Source organism: Aplidium turbinatum, chromosome 16 (assembly GCF_918807975.1).
Source record: "Aplidium turbinatum chromosome 16, kaAplTurb1.1, whole genome shotgun sequence".
NCBI classification, from domain to species: domain Eukaryota; kingdom Metazoa; phylum Chordata; class Ascidiacea; order Aplousobranchia; family Polyclinidae; genus Aplidium; species Aplidium turbinatum.
The window spans coordinates 10,425,864-10,444,443 of record NC_137487.1 but is presented as its reverse complement, the minus strand read 5'-3'; the positions used below and the strand labels follow the sequence as shown (position 1 = coordinate 10,444,443).

Sequence of the window (18,580 nt, the reverse complement as noted above, 5' to 3'; positions counted from 1 at the left end):
GTAACAAGTATCTAAACACAGTTGCCACAAGATTGAAAATTTTGGTTTCTGTTGTCACTGAGCAATGTTAAACATTTGGTAGCCTACATGGCGTTTTGAAAAAACCTGGGCCCTTCAATATTAGATTTTAAAAATTACATGCATAAGGCATAATAATGATAGTTTAACACTGGAAGTAACATGCATTTAAATTTTCACAAGAGTGAAGTTTCCTGAATTCATAGAATATTAAGTGATTTGATACATGGTGTTTTAAAAATCCGGGCCCTTTAAATGATTAGTTTTAAAACTACATATCATATATATGGCATAATAACAATGGTTTTGTATAGAAACTAACATGTATTCTATTTAAATGCAATTGTCACAAAACGAAATTCTGTTGTCACACTGCCATGTTAACTATTTGGCACATGGTGAAATGTCGTGGGGGGCCTAAAAGCATGCAAAGGTGGCCCGACGCGACAATTTCAGCACTTGCCTCACCCTAAAGCCGCAACTGACTTCAAGGATACCGGTACTTGCTTGGGAATCGAATTGAATTTTTTCCATTGGACATGACAAATATTACCGCATTTTCTGAGTAAATTGCGGGCCCCCTAATTTGCGGGCCCTGTGCGATCGCACGGTTCGCACACCCCAAAGACCGGCACTGGCACAAGCTATTACAGGTAGGCTACTGCAAAAAGTTTAGTCATTGTTTTGTTTTTGTTGTTTCCAGATCATTTTTACTGTTAGTAAAACTTGACTGCAGTTTTAATGAAACAGTCATTATGGCTACTAACACAAGAAGTGCTTTCAGCTGTCATTTAAGTAATATGATAGGATGTGGCAGCAAGATGCTGCCATCAGAACTTCCAACTGTCAGAGATGTGCTGAAGCTGGGTCTTTTTTTGCGAGAAACAAGTGAGACTAATCGCAGAAGTTATACACAGAATGAGCTCATTATAGATATCTACAACCAGGTGTATGCTCAGTGGCAAAAAGCTAATGCCCTATTTAAATTCCCTGTCATTATTGCAGAAAAAAGCATTATGAACCGGTTAAAAAAACTGTTGAAAAGAGCAAATGAGATTGCAAGTGGTAAGGGAAAAACCGAAGCACGCCAAAAGTTTCTAGGAAGCATAGACTCATTGTTTGACATCCTTCATTGCAACTGTGTTATAAAAACATGTGATGAATGCCAATGTGGTTCGGGTTGTGAAAAAGTGGTTCATATTTTCTGTACCTGCACCCGTGAACACAAGATTCCAGTTATGGATTTAGAGTACATCAAGGAACAAAGGGAAAAAAATAGCAGCAAGGGGCCCCATCAAATGTCTCATAAGGATGTTCCTGAAACAAGAAAACAAATTGCAAGTGCTTTAAATCAAAAAAGGAAGATGGAAGCCAGCGAGAAAAGAAAATTTAGACTAGAAGAGAAGGATGAAATGTTCGAACATCAAGAAGAAGAACAAGATGACTATCAAGCAAACGAAAGTCCACAAGATAATGAATTTGTTACAGAAGCTTCTGCTGGGCCTTCTACTATAAAGCGACGTAAGCGTAACACAGAAAAAATACCAAACATTGCATTAGCTAGTTTACGACACAACACAGGCTTACGAGAGGCAGCTGAAATAGCCAGTGCAGCTTGGATGGATGCTGGGATTATAACAAAGGATGACCTACCTAAGGTGATTGACCATAACAAGCTCAAAAGAGCACAAACAGAAGTGATGAAAAGCATCGAATCCAAGCTTGAAGAGCAGATCAAAACGGAAGGAATTTCCTGTGTATTTTTTGATGGAAGGATAGACAATACTAATTCTTATTTCTATGTTGAAGGATCTAGCCAAAAGTACCCAGGAATGGTAAAGGAGGAACATTAATCGGTGTGTAGTGAGCCAGGAGGAAAATTTGTATTTCATTTTACACCAGATACTGCAACTAAAGAAAAGAAACATGCTGAAATCATTGCTGAGAAGATATTCGAGTGGTTGGTCGAAAGAGGATTGGACAAAACTATCCTGGCGTTCGGCGGTGACTCAACTCACGTAAACACAGGTTGGAAAGGAGGAGTAATGCACTGTTTGGAAACTAAATTGAACAGAAAACTGGTTTGGATAGTTTGCGACTTGCACACTGGAGAGCTGCCTTTGAGGCATTTTATAATTGCTCTTGATGGAAAGACCGTATCTGATAGTAAGTGGTCTGGACCCCTAGGCAAGATGTTAGACGATGCGACGGAAATGGAGATAAATCCAAGTTTTCCCACGATTAGTGGTGGTCCAGCACTTCTTAATCTTCAACCAGAAATTATAAAAGATCTGTCTACAAATCAGTGCTATGCATAAAAAATCCATGAAGCTATAAAAACTGGTAACCTCTCACCATCTCTCGCTCGCATGGAAATTGGCCCTGCAAATCATGCTCGCTGGCTCACTACCGCTCTTCGATTCTGCCGAATTTGGATTTCCAAGCATAATTTAAAGGGAAAAAAGCTACAAAATCTTCAAAGCATTGTTCAATTTATCATGGGGGTCTATCTTCCTAACTGGTTCAATATTAAAGTGAAACATAAATGGACAGAAGGTCCCGCCAATTTGTTGTTCATGCTAGAACAGATAAGAAAGCAAAAGACCGAAGTGCAGCAGCTGGTCATTCCTGCAGTGCAAAGATCAGCTTGGAACGCCTTCAGCGAGACAATTTTGCAGGCAATGCTTTGTTCCCAGGATGAAAGTGAAAGGGTTTGGGCCGTTAACAAGATCATTGAACTGAGAGGAGAAGGAGAAAGCAAAGTCGGAAATGAAGCAGTGCGAGTGAGACGGGTGGAAGAGATTAATATCGATGCAACTAAGATTTCAGACAAGATAAAGTGGGAAGCATCGGCTTATGAGCCACCTCTTACATGTTCTCTTACAAGCAGTGAACTAAGAAAGTTTTATGCTGTTCCTATGGACGTGCCCATGTGGTCTAGCCACACACAAAGTGTTGAGAGGTGTGTAAAGATGGTGTCTGAAGCAGCAGCAACTGTTTTTACACAAGAACGAAGGGAAGGGTACATCAAATCCCAGCAGGTTAGCTGTATGCTGATGTCCAGAAATCATTCCAAACAAGACATAGCAAAGTTGATCCAGTTTGGCAGTTTCGGAACAATTTAAATATCCATTTTGCCAACTCTTGTTGTGTTTCTGTAGTTGTGCAACAATTGTCTACGTGTTTTACGATGTGTTGCTGTGTTTTAAATGTTTTTTCAATTTTTTTTAATTTTTAAAAAAATTGAAAAAACTTCAAATTTTCTCGAAATTTCAGATGCAAAATGATGTAGGTAAACAAACTTCAATATTGCTAAAACTTTTTTCCCCAGTACTAGGCATAGATTTGCACCATTTGTTGGGGTAGCCGAGAGAATATTTATACAGATTCTAAAAATCAAAAAATATGACACACCTTACCATCACATCAATGCAACACTATTTTTTCAATTCCTCTGATATAGGCCTACTTCTAATTCTTTTAGCCTAATTAGAAACGCAAAGCAGCATTATCCCATAGAGGTGGGACCTTCAATCCAAGCGTGTGGGATCTTTTAAACCACTTTGCAATAATTAATAATTCAAATTCGTAATATGTAAGTTAAATACGTAATTCATAATAATTTAAATTCGTAAAAATGAAAAATCAAAAAATATATATTTAGGTTTAAATTCAATGCAAGCAGTATTTTAAACATAAAATCATTTATTACAGCATCAAATCAGTTCAAACTATACTGTAGAAGAAAGTGTGTCATACATTTTTACAATTTTGTTTTAATTAGCAATAATGCAATAGACAGATGACTGATAACAACTTACTGTAATTGGGTTGGATTGCATTATTCAAAAACAATATAATAAATAAACTAACAATATAACAAATACTAAACCTATGCACGAAGCTAAGTACAAACACATCTGAAGAACAGATATCAAAGTTGTTAACATTTAAAAAAAAAGTATACCAGAGTATAATCACAAAACAAGATAGCGAGCGGCAACAATATTACGAAACACCTATGAAACAAAAAAGCTGCTTGCGATTGTGTTCGCTTTTTAATTTCTTCATATTTTCCCTCTGCAGCACAAAGCACGCTGCAAACTTTTTTCAGTTTCTTGTTGAGTACAAAGCGATGATTGTCTTCTGAGTGTAAAAAGACGCTCAAATTTGAAGGATTCAATTTAAAACAATCTGGTCAGATTCCAAGTTTAATGCAAGATTCAAAAAATCGAACATATAGATGAAATATTGAAATACGTTTCTTTGGGCGTTTTAAAAATTTTTGAAATCTTTGGCTGATTACTGTATGCACTGTGTCATAAATAATATCGCATTGGCATTTATTCCAAATGTAATTTTGGGCGCTAATTTTGAGTTTGAACTCAGTTTTACTCTATCATGTCAGCGTTTTCAGTTATTTACATTTTATCATTCCCTTAAATTTGGCAAATTAGGCGTTAAATCGGTACATTTTTTTGTCTAATAACCTCCAAATCGGAGTGATAAGTTAGTAGTCTAGTTAAGCAAAGCAGACTTGCCTGTCATTAATTTGCGTCTACAATGGGCATTGGATATAAAACCTGAACTGTGACACCACAAAGAGCGATGATGTTAAAGTCAATGTGCAGTTTGTTATAGTTTGTACTTTTTATTCATCAATCATATTTTCATAGTTCTGCAACTAGATTTGGTAGTCTGCAGCATGGTCTGCATACGTTGAATCAATGTAAAAAGGATGAATTTTGCTGTCTGGTATATAAGCGAAAAAAATCAACATTACAAAACGCAAGAACTACGCAAAAAATATTACATAGCCTACACCTTGTTCAAAAGTTTGATAGCTCTATTCATTTCAAGTATGGCATTGGCAAGTGCACCCAAACGGCGTATTTGTAATCTGCAGGTTGCTGCAGCAAATAAGGTTTATTGACCAATCAGGAGGCAAGATTCAACCCAGCGGAGAAAAATTTTGCCAGAAAAAAAGCTTAACATAATGAATTTTTTACAACTTGCAACATTATTTGTCAAAATCGAATTTGGGAAGCATCAAAAGACGAGGCTTGAAAATAAATTGCAACAAAAGTTTAGTAAATAAGATTTGCATACAAATTTTAGAATGCTAACTTTTCAGGTAGGCTACCTTTCAGATTTATCAAAGTGAGTTGCTGGCATGCTTATGTATATGTCGACATCATAGACAAATGTTGCGAGTTGTCAGAAACATGATTTGCTAAACTTTTTTCGACGAAAGTTTTTTCAGCCGAGTTAAATTCTGCCTATTGATTGGTAAAAATTCCCCACCTGCTGCAGCAACCTGCAGATTACAATTACGCAGATGGGTTATTTAGTTGCTTTGTTGTCTTCTTGCTCAAAGCAAAGCATGATTGTAGGGTGTAGTTTTGTTTTACTGTATGTCATACTTGCGGTCATCTTGCTTTTAAAACTATTGAGTGATTGGAAGTATGTAATCTTTTGGGGTTAAAAATTGTAACGTGATGTTTGCGCTGCTTCAGCTTTGATGCAAATCACAAATAAAATTATGATCGATTAAATTGCTAAAGAAAAGCAAGCAGATTTGCCGCCAGATCAAGTTGTCACAACCAAGCCTTAAGGACTAGACTAGACCGCATTCTTTGAGTGGAACTAAAGGTGATTGGCTCATCATTTGGCAGAGTAAGTGAATATGAAAAAAAGAGAATAATGAAAAAAGCAGATGGTGAAAAAACATAAAATGGCCAACAGCAGGTTGCAGAAAGACAATGGAGCTGTGGAGCGCTACAGAATGGATCTAACTGGTGATCAGTGGGACAAGTTTTTGCAACTTTCGCAACTTTTTTTTACAGCTTCCGACAGTTTCCTAAATACTCAGAATTTATGTAGGCTAGTATGATGTTTTAAGCTGTTTGTAGGAATTTTATATTGCAACGTTTTGCAACTTATTTTTTATTTTACTTTTTACTGCAACTTTTATCAAGCATTGCGCAAAATGTAAATGTGTGATTTAAAAAAAACATGCTATAAAACTGTTGGAAAACGATCGCCATTTCTCCCCAGACAATGTGTGGAAATGTTTGGCATTATATGTAAATAGATCGCTTGAGTAAATTACTGTCATTTAAATTTGACCGCTCTGCAGGCGCTGAGAGCGAAATGCTGTGATGTAGGTTTCCAATCTCAAGAACATAAAAATGTTTGCATGATCGATAGCGTACAGAAAAGAAAGAAAAAGCAGACATCCTGCAAGTCTTAAGTTGTTGGGTTATACAACAGAACCTTTCGACTATCTCATTCCCTAATAATTTTAAAATACTTGTGCATAAATGCAACTTTTTACTGCAACTTTTGTTAAAATAAAATGCAAATTTCTCACGATTTTAATGCAATAAAAACTTGCCCTAGTGATCACATCACAGCAGGCTGGGCTTTGTTGCATTGAAGCCTAAGACTTTCAGTCGATCAAGTTTTCGCTAATGCAAGGCGGTTGTGGTGATTTGAGATTGCTATTTTTTTGTCGTATCAAGGCTTACGCCAGGTGCTTGAAGGTTAAGCTGACGGGAAGGCATTGAAGCCAATCTTCATGTCCCTTTTTCAAGCACGCCTTTAAGTGTTCTTCCAAAGATACAGCCGCATGCTCTTGATCGGTGTTGAACGGGCACTCATTTGCGTGCCGTACTAGGGCTCTAACCACTCGGCGATGCAGCGAACTACATAAACATTGAATCAAACTAGAGGTGTGACCAGTAACCTACCAAGCAAGACGCGCTAACTAACAATGTCATTGAATATAGAGAAATAACGAGAAGACCTATGTGTCTTGGATGACTAGGCACAAACCGGCTGCTCTCTAGTTGTCTTTCATAAGTCCGCACAAACTGCTACCCAAAGGGTGGCAAAAAATAGACCCTCAGCCCAAGAGACTGAAATGAAGAATGAAATAATAAATTTCATTTCACGTTGAGAATTTAAATTTTGTAATGCATAGTAAAGATTGCACTAAGGCAGTGAAAACAAATACTTGCAACATAAAAACGGGGCCTGAAGATATTCTGTTCTGTGGGGCCGGACTTATTCAAAAAATAATGTGAACTCTCGGTCAGAGGATACGGAGGACCATTGTTATTAATCCTCCGCTAAGTGCAAGGTTAATTATCTCCAGCAAAGTGCTTCAGAAGTTTTGGTTATAGTTTTCAGATTATTTTTGCAGATCTTTGTTTGCGAGACTTCGATTTTCATAGGTACACTGTAGTGTAAATGAAAAAGGTTCGTTTAGGGTTCTTTTTTCGAGAAAAACCCTAGGCTTAGGGTTCTTTTAACAAAAAAGGTTCTTTATTGCAAAAAGAACCCTTTGCTTGTCAAAAGAACCCTAAGCCTAGGGTTCTTTTTCGGAACTTGTTTCGAAAAGAACCCTGCAGAAAGGTTCTTTTCGAAAAGGTTTTTTTTGGAACCTTTCTGTGAGATTATTTTAACAACAACGCAACTACACTGTAAACGAAAAAGGCTCGAAAAATAACCAATAAGGGAGCTACTGCGAATGGGGTTCTTTTTAAGAAAAAACCCTTTGGGGTTCTTGAAAGAACCAATACAGGGTTCTTTCAATAACCCCCAAAGGGTTTTTTTCTTAAAAAGAACCTTTTTGAGGTACTATAAGGAACCTTCTGAAGGTTCGATAAAATACCTTTTAATTTTTTTTTAATTAGTACCTTTTTGAGGTATTATTATTAACCTTCGATAAAACACCTTTCAGGGTTTTTTCTTATTTAGTACCTTTATGAGGTACTATTACGAACCTTCGATAAAACACCTTTCAGGGTTTTTTTCTTATTTAATACCTTTTTGAGGTACTATTATGAACCTTTGATAAAATACCTTTCAGGGTTTTTTTCTTATTTAGTACCTTTTTGAGGTACTATTATGAACCTTCGATAAAACACCTTTCAGGGTTTTTTTCTTATTTAGTACCTTTTTGAGGTACTATTATGAACCTTCGATAAAATACCTTTCAAGGTTTTTTTCTTATTTAGTACCTTTTTGAGGTACTATTACGAACGTTCGATAAAATACCTTTTAGGTTTTTTTTCTATTAGTACCTTTTTGAGGTACTATAAGGAACCTTCTGAAGGTTCGATAAAATACCTTTTAAACTTTTTTTAATTAGTACCTTTTTGAGGTACTATAAGGAACCTTCTGAACGTTCGATAAAATACCTTTCAGAGTTTTTTTCATATTTAGTACCTTTTTGAGGTACTATTATGAACCTTTGATAAAATACCTTTCAGGGTTTTTTCTTATTTAGTACCTTTTTGAGGTACTATTACGAACCTTCGATAAAACACCTTTCAGGGTTTTTTTCTTATTTAGTACCTTTTTGAGGTACTATTATGAACCTTTGATAAAATACCTTTCAGGGTTTTTTCTTATTTAGTACCTTTTTGAGGTACTATTATGAACCTTCGATAAAACACCTTTCAGGGTTTTTTTCTTATTTAGTACCTTTTTGAGGTACTATTATGAACCTTCGATAAAATACCTTTCAGGTTTTTTTTCTTATTTAGTACCTTTTTGAGGTACTATTACGAACGTTCGATAAAATACCTTTTAGGGTTTTTTTCTATTAGTACCTCTTTGAGGTACTATAAGGAACCTTCTGAAGGTTCGATAAAATACCTTTTAAATTTTTTTTAATTAGTACCGTTTTGAGGTACTATAAGGAACCTTCTGAACCTTCGATAAAATACCTTTCAGAGTTTTTTTCATATTTAGTACCTTTTTGAGGTACTATTATGAACCTTCGATAAAATACCTTTCAGGTTCTTTTCTTATTTAGTACCATTTTGAGGTACTATTGTGAACCTTCTGAAAGTTCGATAAATTACTTTTCAGGGTTTTTTCGTATTTAGTACCTTTTTGGGGTACCAACCTTCGTATGGTTCCAATAGACACCTTTAGATAAACTTACAGTACTATAACTTCTTAAGGTTTTATTGAAAAAGACGGTACAAAGCAAATCCCTTCACAAAACACGATTATCAAGTAATAGTGTTTTGTAGAAATGAACAAGTGTAAAGAAAACGAAAAACGATAAAGCATCTTTATTCTTTACATAATACAGAAAAGTATAACTTATACAACTTGCACTTGATTTTCTTTGCAAAAAATGTGCCCATTTTGTAGAAAAAAGCTTAGTGGTGGGGGTGAGGATCCCGGAGATGAAAGGTGAGATATGCCTTAGTCTACCTTATTTAGGTCGCCAATCGTCCCATTATACCCAGTAAACATCACATTATTGGGCCGATACTGTTTTTGTATCGGCGCGTATGGGGTTGGGTAACGTTTGCACCGTATCGGGCCGATACCGGACAGTACGTAGGCTACCGTATTGTATCAAGAAATGGTACAGTTTGTCCGATACAAACCCAGTATCGGCCCAATACAATGTTGTAAAGTTTGTACTGTACAGTGTGTGTAAGGTCACACCGATATCGGCACAGTAGAGTTTTGTAAAGGCAAAACTATATAGTTTGTGTGAGGGCAATCCGGTATTGGCACAGTAGGCTACAGTTTAGTATTTAAAGGCAAAACTGTACAGTTTGTGTATGGGCAATCCGATATTGGCACAGTACAGTCTGGTAAAGGAAAGACGGTACAGTTTGTGTAATGGCAATCCGATATTGGCACAGTAGGCTACAGTTTAGTAAAGGCAAAACTGTACAGTTTGTGTAAGAACAATCCAATATTGGCACAGTACAGTCTGGTAAAGGAAAGACGGTACAGTTTGTGTAAGGGCAATCCGATGTTGGAATACAGTTTGATAAAGGCAAAACTGTACAGTTTGTGTAAGGGCCATGTGTGGGCCACAGTAGCCTACAGTCTACAGATGGTGAGGCACTCACTTTTTCAAGTCACGTTTACAATAATTTTTCTTTAACAACAACAAAAACGATATCATACTAATCAAAAAAATAACAATTAGCAGCATAATTTCACATTTATTTAAAAATAAAATTCATGCGCGATATATCCTTTTGAACAAAAACATCTGTTTCCTTTATTTATGACTTCAACTTTAGATTGGAAGTTTAGTTTTGAAAAATCTCTCAGCTTAGATACTAAGTCTTCGGTGATTTTAGTTAAATTTTGTATGAAACAGTCCTTTATATTTACACTGCAAGAAATCACATAGGCTACACGTACTTTGCGGGCGTTCCAGCTTGACGAAAAAGGTTTCATACTAGCTGTGACGTCACATTTTAGACATGCCTCAAATCATAGCTAAATCGCTCATCATGATTTCTGGGCGACTTTGCGAAAGAAAAAGGCACGCATAATGCAGTCTATGGAAGTTTTCTGATCTGAAGTGAGGCACAGCTTGGAGCTGCCTTTCCTCGCGTATTTCAACAATTTTGACCACGTGAACGCTCGATATGAATATCGCCACGGAAACAGAAAAAATTAAAGCACAGTTTGGGTGTAGAAACGTAAAATTTGCGGGAAAGGGGGCACGACTACAGCAATTCACACAAATTAAAGCACCTAAAAACGTGCAATACTTACTACTTTTTAACAAACAATATTAATTCTGTGATAACTAATTCTTTGATATAACTTTTGCTTGACCAGGGACGTGTAGTCAGATGAGGCACCGCCTCACCTGCCTCCCCTGACTACACGTCCCTGGTCTACACTCTACAACATTTGTAAAATGAGATGAAACGACACACGAATTTTGATTTGGTTTTTGTTTGTGCTTTTAATATGCTTGATGTGCATTAATTTATGCTACTTTAATGTGCGTATTAGACAATTTCACTTGCGCTGTAACTTTTGAGCTTTCGATTTGTGGACTGTCTTTGAAAAATTGAAATGAGCAATTTTAGAATGAATACAAATCGACTTATCAGTTACGAATCCTTTTTTTCTTTTGGCCATCAGTGCAAGAGAGTGCAAAACAATAAAGAACGCATGACGAAATATAGGAACACACACAAGTAGGCTAAACAAAAAACTAACGTAAATTTATCAAAACAACTTGTTGCTGGTTTAAATTATGCCGTTCACATTACACAAGACGTGCGGAACGAGGCCAAGACTTAGAAAAACAAATGGCGTGGCTGGGACTATAGGCCTACTGGTCAACAACAACAAAAATTCCGAGTTAATTTCAGTTTGAATATGGTCTAGGGGTAATTTGAATGCGCTGAATTAAAAAATGAAATTATTTTTTCTCTGTCACATCAAGTTTGCTTGCAATTTTGGAATTTATTTTTCCGTAAGCTTTTTTACGCTTATGACAACATCATGTTACTTGCACTTAACCTTCCAGAAACAAAGTGAAATTTCAATCTGTCACTGCATATATTTTTTTTTGTAACTGATCAGAAAACTGCTTAATTGTGCTACTGTAGAATGATAGATTGATATGCGACAGAATTCCACTTTAGGTCTTATTTAACCGGTTACAGATGGCAGCTGTTACTTCTTACACCCTTAACTAAAAAGTAGTTAACTTGATCGCTGATGAAATGACAGCGCAGAACACTGTATCTGTGCTGTTCATCTTATATTATCACCAGAGCTGTCATAAAGAGCCTACTTGGTCAGTTGCAGACTTTGATTCCCGTACAAAGCAATTGTTGGGCTACCCAAGTCTGGATTCTGCTACATAGACCTGTGGCTCATTGCAGTGCAATTCCTAAGCCAGTATATGTACCGAATTCCCTGATCTTGGAGACAATGATTTGGTCTATAGTTGAAATCATCAGACCAGGAACATATGTCGATTTTTAGCGATGAGTTTACCCATCCTAATGGAGTCTCCTACAAGTCAGCAGTTGTGAAATGAGCAATCATTGACAACTGAGCTAGCAACATTTCAGCAAGTGCCTGAAGTTGGTAAAGGATGAAACTGAGCAAGCAACAACTGATCAAGCCGAAAATTGGAATGTCACAATTATGTCACCAAAATAAGTTTGACAAGCGATGACCAAGCAAGTTCGACGTGAGCACGTAAATCTCATTTGTGGACTTGGCAGTAGCTAAAATGTTCTTGCTGAGGTGAAGCACTTGCTGAATTGTCGCATGCCGAGTGGTCCGACGATCTTCTAATGTGTCATTGAAGCCTTCGTTATTTAACAGAACAGATTCAAAATGATTACATATTTTATACCGATTTTTAGGGGGCACATGACCTAGTGCTCCCCTGAATCCGTTCCTGTCTACTAGGGTCAAGTCAACTGCATCATCTGTGTTACTTTATTGCATGTTACTTTATTGTAAAGGATGAAACTGAGCAAGCAACAACTGATCAAGCCGAAAATTGGAATGTCACAATTATGTCACCAAAATAAGTTTGACAAGCGATGACCAAGCAAGTTCGACGTGAGCACGTAAATCTCATTTGTGGACTTGGCAGTAGCTAAAATGTTCTTGCTGAGGTGAAGGTTTAGGGGGCACATGACCTAGTGCTCCCCTGAATCCGTTCCTGTCTACTAGGGTCAAGTCAACTGCATCATCTGTGTTACTTTATTGCAAAAACTTGTTATGTTGGCAGTTATCTGGATCTATAACTGTATTTCATTTTGAGGTATCTGAGATCTGTGATTACGTGTTCTTCTTCATGTCAAAATCGAAAATATTTTGTCCATCTTGTTTCATTTTACACGTGTGCATTTCGAAAAATTCGTATAATTTCGTATACCGTCCCTTTCCAAAATTTGTCCTTGTTTCAAAGGGCAGCGTTTTATAGAAACTCCATTGTGTTTACTTCTAAAAAAATGTAGGCCTACTTATTTTGGACACACGTCTTTATTTTCTCTCCATGCGCTGAAACCGGAGCGACTGATGTAAAGTGTGACACCTTCGGAGCTGGAGCGACTGATGTAAAGTCTGACACCTCCGGAGCTGGAGTCACTGGAGTAAAGCCTGACAGCGCAGGATCTATAGAGCCATGTACCGGTACCTCTTTTATAGCGGCACTGCAGCCCTGAGTCAAGTTGCAAATTAAATTTCAATAAAGCATAAGCTCCTTGCAAAATAGCAGCACCAAGTGATAGAAGAGAGAGTACATAATAATAGGCTTAAGCTTGTTCTGCTACAAATTCCAAACACAGAAGACAGAAATTACCGCACAAACGAAACACTCAAAAGCAGTGGCGCAGCCAGAAAAAAAATTGGGGGGGGGGGGCAAATATTTGATGAATTGAAGAGAACGACAAAGTGTTTGATTTAAGACATCGCCACCTGATGTGCAATGGCGTATCCTGGTGGGTTAAGCAAAGGAAGCAATAAAGCTGGCGGGGGGTTAGAGCGTGCCGAAGGCACGCGTATTCTAGGGGGGTCCGGGGGCATGCTTCCACGGAAAATTTTTGCAAAATTACACTCAAATAATGTATTATAGCGCTTTCTGGAAACACTTTTAGGGTAATATTTGTATGAAAATTATAGGCAGATAAACAGCTAGGCTATTAACTTATTAAAGATAGCTGTTACACACAAACGGGCAAAAACTGCGGCTAAAATTAGAGAACACAAAAAACTCAGCTACACAAAAACCCAACAGAGTAAGCGATTCTGAAATTGCTTCCACAGATTAGTTAAAAGAAGCGTAAATCGCGTAAACTTTGCGCGATTTACGATTTGCAAAATTTATTGGTGTCTTTCTGTGTGTCTAAAACAAGTCCTTATGGGGGGTTTTAATAGCCAGATGTCTTGGAAAACGATATAAATCTATACAAATTATATTATAATTTCAACAAATGGTTCAACTTCGGAATCCAAACTTTGAAAAACTGGGGGGGGGCATGGCCCCTTTCGCCCCCCCTGGCTACGCCTATGCTCAAAAGCAGCCGCTCCCACGCTCCATCAACCCACAAAAACTTGTTGATGATACACGGGAGGCAGTGGGTGCATCGAAAAAAAAACAGCCATTTACGTAAGTTAGATGCCCCTATAATGTTTCACATGAATTGACCGAAAACGCAAAAATTAGTCACCAACGCATTTTTATTGATTTCGTTGCGCTCCCTATGCGATTGTTGAAATTGCACCGAAACAAGACCACAGACATATAGATCTATGAATCCCTGATATAGGTCTTCTAGTTTTTATTAAGCAACAGACGGTACGTAATGCAGGTGCATCATTGATCTGTGATCTTGCATCTTCAATATCTGTCATAGTAGGATTCCTTTAGACTGATGGGAGAGGAGCTTCATCGTATCTCTCTACAAAGATAAAGGGGGTGCATTCAAGAAGATCGTAGATCTCTAAAAGCTTTTTGATTGTGTTCCCTGTAAAGTTATCTGGTGGACACTGAGAAATATTTAATGGAAATGGTGGATTGTGCGACTTATACAAGGTTATGTACACTAATGCCAGGAGCTGGTGTTCGTGTTGGTGACCACTTGACGTAGGAGTAGGAGTACAGTAGGAGTACACACTAAAGTTTAGTATTAAGCTCTCTACTCTTCATTGTCGTTCTCAGAGGCTTTGTCAAGAGAGTTTCGAGCCGGTGTTCCTTGGGAAGATCTTTATGCAGATGACTTAATTATTTTAGCCGACGGCCTGGAACAATGAGTGTGTACAGAGAGGCTCCTGTTTTGGAAAGAAGCATTGGAAAAGAATGGCTTGAGAATGAACACTGATAAAACCAAGGTCGATCTGTGGTATAGGCCTTGAAGAACTACACGATTCAAGCAGATTTCCTTGTGCTGTCTATCGCAAAGGTGTAGGTCGCAACAGCATTCACTGCAACGGATGCCACAGTACTGGGTATAAAGAGATGCAGTCGATCTGATCACTTTGTCCGAAGACTCTGACTTTAGATGCTCTCGATACCTAGGCACAGCCCATTCGATCGACGGAAGAACGCAAACAGATGTTCAAGTGGTCGGGAAAACTGCAAGTTGTAAGCTCTTTTCGTTTTCTTAGAGACTTACTTTCCGCAGCAGGAGGATGCGATTACACAATAACGCAGCGTGGAAAAGCAGCTTAAAAATCATTCAGAGAACTGTTGCCAGTCTTAAGATCACTCCACCTGTCTTACAAAACGTGTGGGAGAGTGTATAATAGGCTACTTGTGTGCGACATCGACAAATATGTTATGTGAAGTCCAACAATGCAACAACAAAAATGGTCTGACCACAAATGCGGTCATCCGTGTTGCAAGATCGACTGCTGGTTCTTGCTGACAAGGCTCCGCTGGTATGCACATGTAGAAAGATCTAACAGTGCATTGAATTTGGCCCGCAATTTCCGAATTCCAAGAAGACGTGGGGTTGGTATAGGCCAGTTAAATTGGGAAGCGATAATAATAAAAGATCTTCGAGAGTGGAGTTTATTGAGATCTGACCCTGAGAAGTGGAGTGAGATGTGCAATTTGCCACGTGTGCAGCTAGCCAGTTATCTGGAGTGGGGACTACAAAAGAACTGCCTCTCAAAACCTAAACGTTAAAAAACAAAACTCGGCTACAATGAATGGAAGATGGAATGGAAGATTTCTATGGTGGAATGGAAATGGGATGGAAGAAAACTTCAGGATGAAAGATGAAAAAAACGTCCAATAAGAAAATTTTGACAGCCTTTTTAAAGGAACAATGGTCTGGACGAGTCTCTCCACACGATGATGGTTGAAGTGGAATCAAAATATAATAAACTCCAAACCTATCGTTCCGATACCGGTAACTTTTGACCCTCGCGATAATGAGCCTCTAACACCAAATAATCTTCTACTGATGGTATGCCCTTTACCAAACCCAATAAATAACACATCAATTTTGGCAAAGTTAGAACAGGCAATATTTGCCTCAAATTATCCAGCCACAAAAATGTTACCAGAAGAAAATAAATCTTCTTGTTCATTGATCGACCATTCTCAGCGGCGCTCTAAACGATCTATGGGTAAGGTTGTAGAAACCTATCCTAACAAGTGCGGAACTGTTCGAACTGTACTTGTAGACCCAACATAATGCGGTAAAATGGCCAATATCCAGATTATTCGTCATCTAGATGGTATTGGTTAATAAGTGAACCTTTAAACAGGTCAAAAAACTGTGCACTCGATGTAGCCTAACTTATATTGAAGTTTTAAAGTAAATTCATACATTTGTAGGGGTAGGCTATGTTACAATTCGTTTATATTATACTACGTCTTGTATATCCATTATGCAACCATGTGTTTTTATCATTTTGTGTCGCTGTTCAGTCAAGCTTGAAATCATTGTTCAGAAAACTTTTTTTTTTCTTCTTGTCGTCGTAAGCTAAGGAATCGTTTGTGCGTCTCTTGACGTAATTTCTACTAGTTATCGTGATTTTGCGGGTCAGACCAGTTTACGGGTCAAACTAGTCCAGGGGTCACCAAATGGCGGCCCGCGGGCCGCATGCGGCCCGCCACGCTGTATCGCTGCGGCCCACGGAAGGTATCAGCGTACAAGTATAACCAAAAATACTTTTCTTGAGGAGTTAAAGAGCACGAAGGCAAAAAATACTTTCCGGGAAGCATATTTTCGCTTTGCATACGATTCCACCGACCGACCAATCAGATTATAGTTCTAGGTGGGGGTTGCTTAAAGCTATTCCAATGCGATGTCCAGCCACACTGTAACAGTGGTTGATTAAAACGTCTGTTTTCGAATTTCGAAAATGTCTGTGAGCATAGGGTTGCTTATTTTAAGTTTGCAAATGTCATGTAAACACTAGTGTGGGTTTCACCGTTATTATGTTTCACGACCAGTGTTCTCTTTATGCAAGTTTTTGTTGGCAAAATAGGTCGGTGTGCCAACTCAATTTATAATAGTAGTAGTAGTAGGCATCCTTCCATCTTTTCAGATGATGGTAGCACTCTAGGTACGGCAGCTTCTCATATGGCTCTGAAGTCCAATCCTGGCGTGGCAGTCTCGTCCACAGTTTGGACATATGAAATCAGAGGAGTTCTGGGGCTGCTGTCTCTCTTTTCTTCTTTGTCTTCTTTCCTCTAGTTGCTTCCTCCGCCTCGACTGACCCTTTGCTAGACCCGCACTGACTTCGTAGCGCCATCTGTTGCGATTTGCTGCGATCAGTTCCCAGCTGGCAGGGTCTATGTCAGTCTGCTTCATGTCTCGTTTGCAAACGTCTCTGTAACGCAGTGCGGGTCGTCCTACTGGGCGTTTCCCTGTGGCAAGTTCACTGTACAGAATGTCCTTTGGAATGCGCCCATCCTTCATTCTGGATACATGCCCCAACCAGCGTAGACGTCGCTGGCAGAGGAGAAGGTGTATGCTCAGGGAGCAAGAACGTTCCAGAACAGTGGTGTTGGGTATTCTGTCCTTCCAGGAAATACCAAGAATGCGCCTCAAGCAACGAAGGTGAAAGCTTTCAAGGCGGTTTTCTTGTCTGGCGTAAGTGGTCCAGGACTCACTACCGTACAGCAGAGTACTAAGAACACACGCACGGTACACTTTGAGTTTTGTGTTAAGTGTCAAAAGATTATTGTCCCACACTCTCCTCCCGAGTTGAGTCATCACTCCTGCAGCCCTGGCTATCCGTCTGTCGATTTCCTTATCTAAGGACAGGTTGCTGGTGACCGTTGAACCAAGGTAGGTGAAGTGGTCTGTCACTTCGAGCACTTCTGGTCCTATGGTGATGACAGGTGGCTTGGTGACATCTTGGCCCATGACTACTGTTTTCTTGATGCTGATGGTCTGTGCCAACTCAATTTATAATAAATTGGCAAAATATTATATATAAATTTAAAGACTTTTTCTGATTGTATTATGAAAATATCTAGCTTAGTACTGCGAAATGTTTTTTTTTTCTTTTTTTAAAGAAATATGGAACGCTTCACGATTTCGCGTGTCATCCTTGCGCAGGGCCATGCTAATCTTCTCTGTATCGTTCCAATTTTAGTATATGTAGGCTACTGCCGAAGCAAGTTCTGCAAAATGTTGTTAATCAACAAATTCTTGCCACGCTGATAGGCTAAGTATCGCAAGTGTCAGTTGTATACAACAAAAGAAAGACGGTTTTATAGAGTTTCACAACAAGGATGAAAAACCAACTCATTGCTTTTTTAAAGGGAAGACTGTTCAGGAATTACGATAGAATTACGATTTTTGGGTGATTTCTACAAGCGTTTGTTTCATGGTGCCTGATTTCTTTTTCCCTGTTATTGAAGCCTTTTTTTCACTGATATGTTTGTAGGTCACTATTGTTGCCTGTATTGCGATGTGTCAAACATTTCCTTGTTTACTAAAATTGTTAATTGCAAGATATCTTTTGTGAAGCGAAGTGACAACACCACTCTTGCTTGGCGATGCATATTCTGATGAAACCGCTCGCCTCGCTATAAGTGCGCAAAACAAGTGGCCTGGTTTATCAGGCCTTGTTAAAAAAAAGTCAAAAGTGTTGTAAAAGGAGCTTGGCCTGGCAGTAGCGTTGTTCGATTAATTTTGTTGCTGCGGTATTCTAACATAAGTATGAACAACATGCAACGCTGGATACTGGGTACGAAATGCGTTCTTTTTTAGCATAAGAGTCAACCTACCTAACATTTTATTAGTGCGGCCCGCCACAGCTCTTCTTAGTGCCA

The 18,580-nt window shown here is 38.4% G+C and overlaps 1 pseudogene; it reads right to left on the bottom strand.

Moving 5' to 3' along the window:
- Positions 1-17,816: 17,816 nt before the first annotated feature.
- Positions 17,817-17,912, bottom strand: LOC145786026 (U6 spliceosomal RNA; annotated as a pseudogene).
- Between the last annotated feature and the right edge of the window lie 668 nt (positions 17,913-18,580).